Raw genomic sequence first — 8,461 nt, 5'->3', positions numbered from 1 at the left:
CTTTTATTTTTTTAAATATTCTATTATATATTATGAATTTAAATTTAGAAATAATGCACAAGATACAGAAAAAAAAATTTTTTGTAACTATCGTTTATATTTATCCATATTTAAATATTTTACAAACAGATGTATATAACGATAAAATTAAAATTAGAAAAATTTATATTTTGCAAGAAAAAATGCAGATTTTTAAAATAACATATAACGATTTCTGAAGTTATTTAATTTATTTATAATTATTAATAATTTATTATTTAATTATTTAATATATATTTAAATAATATACAAAATCGTCTAAATAGTTGAACTCTTACTTTTTTTACTCTCCAATAAAAGATGATAAATAAAATTGAAACTCTTCTAAAATTATAATAAAAAATTTTCAGAATCTTATATAAAAAAAGACACTTATGTTGTATTATAAGTGACCATAGATTATCAAAATATAAAACTGAATATTATAAATACTTATAAGATTATATCATACATTACATTTATATTGCAATTTCTTATCATAAATATATATATATATAGTATCTGTTTATGATATATACTAATAATTGTTTATAATCTAATAATATATATACTCTTGAAGAATTCTTATTAAAAATGCATTTATATTATTTAAAGTATTATTTTGCTTTAAAAATAATGAAATTGAAAAAAGTATTATTTTACGTAAAATACAATTTTAAAATAAATTTTTAAAATAACATCATAATGTTAATTCTTTTTTTTTTTTTAGTAGAACAAGAATATTTATCAATATATTGTTTCCCTATAAATTTTAATGGGTTTGAAATATTGTAGATTCAATAATATTTTAAATAATTTTTTTATAACTATATAAAAGAAAGAATATATTTTTCTTATCGTTCTATGATTAAAATATATTAGAAAAGATTTTATATAATTATCTCAATAAAAATTTAAACTTAAGCTATTTTAAATAAAACGCTATAAATTTTTTTATTATTATATTTATTATATATTTTGAAAATTTATTTCAAAATAAATTTAAGCATATAATATAAATGAGCTTCCATATCGTATAAAATAAAACAAATAATTCAATCATTTTTACTGTATTGATTACTGTAATTAATATAATTGTCTTATTAATAAGAATTCATGGATGTATCAAATATACAATTTAATATATCTTTATCAATTGTCTTTCAAATATTAATGAATTATTTACTAATTATCACAATTATGTTTGTCTTTATTATCCATACAATCATTTAATGTATAATTTCGCAAAAAGTGTTTTATATATTTTATATATTTTGAAATTCTTAATTTAGAATATTTATTTAAAGTATTTAATATTTAAACATAAATAATATTTAAAACATGTTTTCTTATTTCATTGAAGAAAAAATAAGTTATAATAAACATTAAAAACGTGTTTATTATAAATGAAATATTTGAAAAATAATATTTGAAATATATTATAAAACTTTATCAATAAGACAAATTAATGAATGGAATATTAAAATTATCAAATGATTGAATTTTTTATTTCATTTCTGATTATAAAAAAATTCCTATAATATAATTTCATTATATGGCATATGGCAATATAAGTTAATTTGGATTATTTACACGATATAAAAAATTTATGTATTCTATTTAAAATTAAAAGTCACTTTAAAAATTAAAAAAAAAATACAGCTATAAAAAGTTATATAAATCATTATATTGTTTATAATGATTTAAAAAACAGAACAACTTTTTAATTCTCTGTACGTTAACTATTTTTAAAGAAAAATACTAGGTAATAATAATGCAAGAAATGATTATAAGATATTATTTCAATGTCTATACATAGACTTATAATAGTAAGTGCATTTATCTGTTATAAATAAGATATTTATTTATTTTTATATATGAATAAATATATTATCTTTTAGGTTTTTGGGATTTCATATTTATTTCGATCTCAAAAAATAAAATCTAATTTGAGCGTTCATGAATAGTAAATTAAAAAACTTATTATTTATTGAAATTTTGGTAAATAAGAGATATGATTGCATAAATATTATATAATCAATATGAATGCTTTGAGAAGAATTCAAGAAGATAATATTTCGATCAATGTTTAAATTGCTTCGTGGTCGCACAATATATTTCGATTCGATTCGAATTAAAATAAAATCGAGATTTATATATCTTTTAATCGAGATTATGTGATTTTTTATATAAAGAAAATATTTTGTAACAAATATCTTTTAATTGCATTTTTAGATGTGAACATGTTTTATATAAATTTCGATTAATATATATTATAAAGGAATATATATTATAACTCCGATCATCTTGATTTTAATATATATCGTCAAAAATATCATCCAAGTAATTTTTTCTTATAATATCTTAATCGGTACAACGATTTCTTAAATATATATATATTTAACAACATATGAATGATGCGACGAATTCGCAAAACTGATAATTTAAAAGAAATTATATTAGAAGCTAAAGTAAAGAATGAACAAATAACAACAATACAGAAAAATAATATATGAATAATTTCCTTAAAATAGAAAACATAACAATTTTATTAAATTTAATTGAAATTTAGAAAGAAGTTAGAATATAATAAGCATAATGACATGATAACATAAATGAAGACAGTACAATAATATAAATCTTATCAAAGAGATAATATACAATCAATTATATTGAAAAATATAAACTACATAAAATTATACATTACATGAAATTATATATCACATGAAATAAACTTTGAAATAAATGACATTAAAAATATTTTATGACTCTTCGAAAAGAAGAAAGAACAGATTTGGAATGGAAAAAAAAAAAGTTTTTTAAATGACATTAAAAATATTTTATGACTCTTCGAAAAGAAGAAAGAACAGATTTGGAATGGAAAAAAAAAAAGTTTTTTAAATGACATTAAAAATATTTTATGACTCTTCGAAAAGAAGAAAGAACAGATTTGGAATGGAAAAAAAAAAAGTTTTTTAAATGACATTAAAAATATTTTATGACTCTTCGAAAAGAAGAAAGAACAGATTTGGAATGGAAAAAAAAAGTTTTTTAATATCATTGTTGCCAAATATAAATAAAATGTCATCAAATAGTCATATATGCATAAAAATTTTTCATTTTGTGATTGCCAATTATGAATAAAATATTATAATACCATTAAATTTTAACTATGGGTATTTATTAGATTTTTAAATATTAAAAATCTTTAGCTACTATATTTTGAATGTTATATTGCATATATCTATATGTATATGATAGCATATGCATCAATATTTAATTACTGTTTATCTATTGTTTTTATAAATATATCATGGTAATCGACATTTATGTATATATGCATAAAATGTATAATAAATTAATTAATTAATGAAATTAACATTGCTTTATTAGTAAAGAGTTTTATGCAAAAATAAAATATAAAATATTTGAACGATTGAAATTAGAATGATTGAAATTAGGATGATCAAAATTGCAATGATAATGGTATAGTTCATCATAGGTAATATAAAAAGTATACAATGTATATATACTATCGTAAGATTTTCATTAATTTTAAGAAATTAACAAATACTCACATTAAAATTTTATATTTGGTTTTCTATTTCTTTCTTCTTTATCAAAATATAGTATTACTATTAATATATTAATTTATACATTAAAAAAAATAAAAATTTTTCTAATTCCAATTTTCCAATTTTTATTCCATTATATAGTACAACAAATTAAATATAAGAGTAAACCAATCATGTAATATGTTTTCATAATCCATTTTCATATCATTCGCATCGTTATCTAATTATGACAAAATTCTAGAATTGAATAAAAAGTATATATAAATAATAATAGAATGTATATATCTTAAATACAATAAATAAAATAAAAATACAATATATATAATCTATAAATATATAAAAATCTATAAAATAATGACAATTTTTGTCTAAGATAATTTGACGAAATAGCAACAAAAAAGATCCAAATAAGTGAAATTCTTCGAAATTTTCAATAAGAAGTACAGCCTATATATTTTTTTTATTAATAATTATTATTGATTAATTAAATTTAATTATTATATAATAAGTAATATATATTTTTAAATAGAAAAATTAATCATTTCTAATTTTTATATTTTTAAAATCAATTATCTTTTTTTTGATTTTTCTTCTTCAATTAAAATTTCAATTTTTTGAATTTTTATTTTTAATTTTTGAATTCTTTAAAGTATGTTATTTAAAAAAAAAAATTAAAAATTATATTTTTTCTTCATTCGTAATTACTATATATTATTATATAATATATAATACTGGAATGAAAATGGTCTTCATGATTTCGATGATTTTTAAATATATCATAGAAATTAACATTTTGAATATCTTTTCTTTTTATATATTATTACTAATATCATATAATTCGATAATATCATATATTCGATCTTAGTTTTCGAAATATTTGCAAAAAAAAAAAAATAATACATAAAAATTGATATATAGAATTTTTCTTATATGTAACTGTATATATGTGGAAGTATGCAATTACTCTATTGTTTCTATAAACATATGGCGACAGCAGGCAATTAAGATATATAGAGTGTCTCAAATATATGGCAACATCTGTTAAATGATATATAAATTTCTGAAGTAATTTTAAACAATATTTTCTTTTGCAAAAATATTATAATTTAACAAATTATTAACAAAAAATATTGACCGCACCAACCGAATACGAACAAATCCAAGCATATATGTTGAAAAAAATATTTGAATATAATTATAAATCATTGAGTTATCCTTTTTCTATTCGAATTCTAACAATAAAATCTAAATAAATAAATAATAAATCTGATAATCTTTATCATTCTATATATTTGTAACGCAGTTTTTATATACAATAATATAATTAATATTACAATTTAATTAATTACAATTATATAAATTTATAATATATAAATTATATATAAATTTATATAAATTATAAAATAAATATTAAAATTATAATTAATATTAATAAATATTAATATTATAGTCCAACTTAATAACTTTGAATTTACATCCGTTTAATTACTATATATACTATATATACTTTTATACAATTGATGCAATTCATTCATAAACTCATTCTTTCATTAAGAATTAAATTGATTCCAGATCGAATTAATCAATTAAACTTAATTAGAAAATTGGAATTTTTTTTGGTCAATATTCTGAAATTTGTGGAATAAATTATAGATTTATACCAATTATAATTGAATCAACTTTAATTTTAATAATTCTTAATTTATTTATTTTAATTATAAATTCATTTTTTAATTAAATTTAATATTAAATAAAATCCAAGCTATCTAATCACTTTACAAGTCTTGGTTTAGCCTTTAACAATTAATGAAAATTTTTAATTAATATCTTGAAAACTAATAAATTCTTAAAATTAAAATGTTATATTTGCGATTTTTCTCCTTTCTAAATATTCTATCATATAAAATTATAACTTTATTTATATGTATACATTCATTTATTGGAATGATTCTTTGATATAACATCCTATATATTAATATCCTATAGAAAGAAAGTTTATTTTTTTACAACTATTCCGATAAAAAAAATTTTTTTGATGGAAAATCATATAAACATATTTTTCTCACTTTCTCAAACAAAAATATATTCGTGTATGAAAAATGAATTTCAATAAAGATTAAGGAAATATATTCTTAATAATAAAGAATATAAGGGATAAACATATGTATGCCTATATAAAATTAATTCTTTAAAAACAATAATATATAAAATCCGATCAAGTACACTTCTTGTGGTATAGTATAGTAATGGATAAAAATATTCGCATATTCTTTTAAATAACTTTCTTAAATTTGGCTTATGTAAAATACATATGTAATATGTATATGTATATGTAATATTTATATTAAATATATATATAATATTTTGAAATATATATATATAAAATCTATTGATCTTGGTTAAAAGAATATACAATAGGAAATACAAAATTTCATTTAAAAACTTAATTGTTTCTTCAAAAATCATCTTAAAATCAAATTATCATATCAGTGATATTTCAATTAATATCAATTTTCATTTAAAATATTTTTTACATTTTGGATACTTACAGAAATAATTGTATATAGAAATTCAAATCGAACATACTATAGATATATTACTTTCATGTAATACAAAAATTATTTTTGAGAATTTATATTTTTTTTCACATTTTTAAATCCTTTTTTTTCTAAATCATTATTTATTAAAACATATAATCTTCAAAGATTTTGTTTTCATTATTCATGATTATGATTTCGTTATGATTTCAAAAAGTTCGGAATTTTATAATTACAATTATAATTATAAAATTATAATTATAATTATAACATTTAAAATCTAAAGTGGCAACTTAAGAGCCTCATACGATTCCTCTCCTTATTCTTATGAAAAAGGTTAAGAAGAAGGTAGGAATTTATATCAAGTCTAAGTAATTTCTTTTGTATCCTATTTATTCCATGTGCCTGTTCTCACATGATTGATTATTCCTTTATCATGTTTTAGTTCGCGTGACTGCAAATATAAATATAATATAAACTCCTAATTCTCTCGCCTTCCTCTATAGAAGTATGGCGAAAAAATTCTAAAAATAGGAAAAAAAGTTTGCATACAACTCGCGAATTATCTAGACCTAAACAATTCTAACAGAAAAATCTTTTTCTTGTTTTCTTAATAAAAACGAAATTAATAAAAATTAGAGTCTAGAAAAATTATAAGTATAAGCATTTTTACAAAGGTAGAATTATGAAATTATCCGAAAATAATTATAAATCAAAATGGACATTAAATGGATATTATTAAATAATTAATAATTCTTTTCATAAAAAAAATCACTTTTTACTTACATTTTAAAAAGTATTAATTTTTTGGCCAACCAATATTTTAATATTTAAATAATCTAAATTTTTAAAAAATAATATTAATCGAATGATCTTACTAGAATTTATTATTATAAACTTATGAAAATTATAAATTAAGTATAAATACATATAATTTAACCATTGATTCGAAACTAAGAAATATTTAATTACAATATATAAATCATAGAACACTTTCATTCGAAAATGTCAAATCTCACATTATCAGAAATAACAAGCAATCAGAAATAACAAGCAATTATCTGTGTATCATTGCAACATTAATATTTGCTGAAAAAATATTTTTAAAAATAAGAAATAAAATCATAAATAAAAAGAAATAGATTAAAAAAAAGATTATAAATTAATTATTTTTATTAAATAATTATATTAATAATAATTTTAATAAAAAAATTTAATATAATAAAAATATGAATAATAAAATAAAACATTATAATATTATATCATAATAATTAAAACATTATATTATCATATTATCATCATATTTTAAGATATGTTCTTTATAGATATGTTAATTTAATAATTTCTTATTTATCATGTACATTAGTCTATTATAATATCTTTAATAATATAGATTAATAATTTATGTTTATTTATAATTAGGTTCAAATATATTTTATATAAATTTTATTTTATTTAAGAGGAAATTAAATTACAATTATATTTTATTAAAGAAAGATGGAGCAGTAAATAATTTGGAATAGATAATATGCCAAATAATTGTGATTTTTTTCTAAGATAGCTAAAATAATAAATAAAATAATAGCTAAAATAATAAATAAAGCTAAAATATGGTGTTATATTTAAATGCACGTTACAACATTACATAATTAATCCCAGAGTAAAAACATCATAATGTTTCGTTCAGAAAAGATTAAAAATTTCAAGATCAAAATTTTTCAGTATTTTGATAATGAAAAAACTATTTAAATACTATTTTGATATATTTAAAGAATCTATTAAAAACCTAATAATTATGTTATACATATAGTTCTTATAGAATTAGAATTTCTTGCTTTTATGCTTTATCCATCTTTTTATTATATGTTGAAATATTTATTATGTAAGTTAATGTTTAATAAATTCAGTTTTGAGATCAATTTGAGATTGAAATATACGATTCTGAGATAGAATCAACTATTTAAGTATTTTTTAGACTTCATTTCTCTTTGTTATGATTGAAAGCAAATATACTTTTTTTATAATGTTTATAATAATATAAAATATTCAATGAATTATATTACATGCAAATAATTTAACAACTTTATTCTTATTTTTTTTATATAAATATTAAGAACAATTATTTATTATTATAAGCATTTTTAAAAACTAAAAATATATATATAATCATTAATTTAAATTATTATAAAATAAAATTTTTGAATTAAAAAATTTAATGTAATGAATTAATACATTAAATGAAATTTTATAAATGATATTAATTATATAATATACTAATGAAAATATATTATTATAAATGCACAAGTGTGAAAAAGACAATGAACATTTTAT

The sequence above is a fragment of the Apis dorsata genome, unplaced genomic scaffold (assembly GCF_000469605.1).
Source record: "Apis dorsata unplaced genomic scaffold, Apis dorsata 1.3 scaffold_226, whole genome shotgun sequence".
NCBI classification, from domain to species: Eukaryota; Metazoa; Arthropoda; class Insecta; order Hymenoptera; family Apidae; genus Apis; species Apis dorsata.
The sequence above is the reverse complement of the archived record's forward strand: the minus strand, read 5'-3'. Positions refer to the sequence as shown.